This window comes from Vombatus ursinus, unplaced genomic scaffold (genome assembly GCF_900497805.2).
Source record: "Vombatus ursinus unplaced genomic scaffold, bare-nosed wombat genome assembly UNPS02009918.1, whole genome shotgun sequence".
Lineage (NCBI taxonomy): Eukaryota > Metazoa > Chordata > Mammalia > Diprotodontia > Vombatidae > Vombatus > Vombatus ursinus.
The window spans coordinates 61,308-62,279 of NW_020949696.1; positions in this window are offsets into that span (position 1 = coordinate 61,308).

The following is a 972-nucleotide window of genomic DNA, read 5'->3' on the forward strand; positions in this document are numbered from 1 at the left end:
CAGCGCTGCCGCAGCGCGCCCCGGCCTCCCGCCGCCGCTCGGGCCGCCTCCTCCGGGCCGCCCGCCCTCCGCCGCCGGGCCTGCTCCCGCTCCGGGCCGCTGCCGGGCCGGCCGCCGCTTCCTGCCTCCTGCGGCCCTCCCGGGCTGCAGCTCCTATTGTCTAATGGCGGCCGCCGGCGGCCGGGGACGGGGGTGGGGGTGGGGGCTGCGGCAGCAGCGGCAGCAGCAGCTCCGGCCTCGGCTCCGTCGGTCCGGCTCCGGCCTCAGCCGAGCACCAGCAGCACCACCTGCTGCCGCCGAGCCCGCGGCCTGCACTGGGGCGCGCACGGGGGAGGGGGCGCGTGCGCGGGAGGGGGCGCGTGCGCGCGCCGCGAGGATCCGCGCTCCCACCGCCCCGCGCCCGGGCTCCGGCCTCGGCCTCGGCCTCGGCTCCGGCCCCGGCTCCGGCCCCGGCCCCGGCCCCGGCCTCGGTCCTCGAGCAGCCGCCTCCTCCCTCACCCCGGGATGCCAGGCCCTCTCCTCCCCAACGCGTCCCCCGCGGCCTCGGACGCCCAGGCTCCGTTCTCACCCCGCCCCCACACTCCTGGCGACACTCGCCGCGTTCTCCCCGCCTCCCTTCCCTCCCCTTCCCTGACCTCATTCGGAGCCGCCCCCCCCTCCCCCCCCCTGCCCCCCTTCGGCGCCGGCGCCCCCTCCCCGCCTCCCCCTTCTTCCCCCTCCCCCTCTCCCGTGCCTCTCCTTCTCTCCCTCTCTCCTTGTCCCCCTTTCCCTCTTTTCTCTTTCTCCATCTTCTTATCCTCTTCTTTTCTCCCTCTCTCCTCTCCCTCCCCTTTTCCTTCTCTCCCTCTCTCCTTCCCTTCTTCTCTCCTCTCCCCTTCTCTCCCTTTCTTTTCCCTCCCCCTCCTCTCTCCTTCTGTCCCTCTTTCCTTCTTCTCTCCCTCCCCTTTTCCTTCTCTCCCTCTCTCCTTGTCC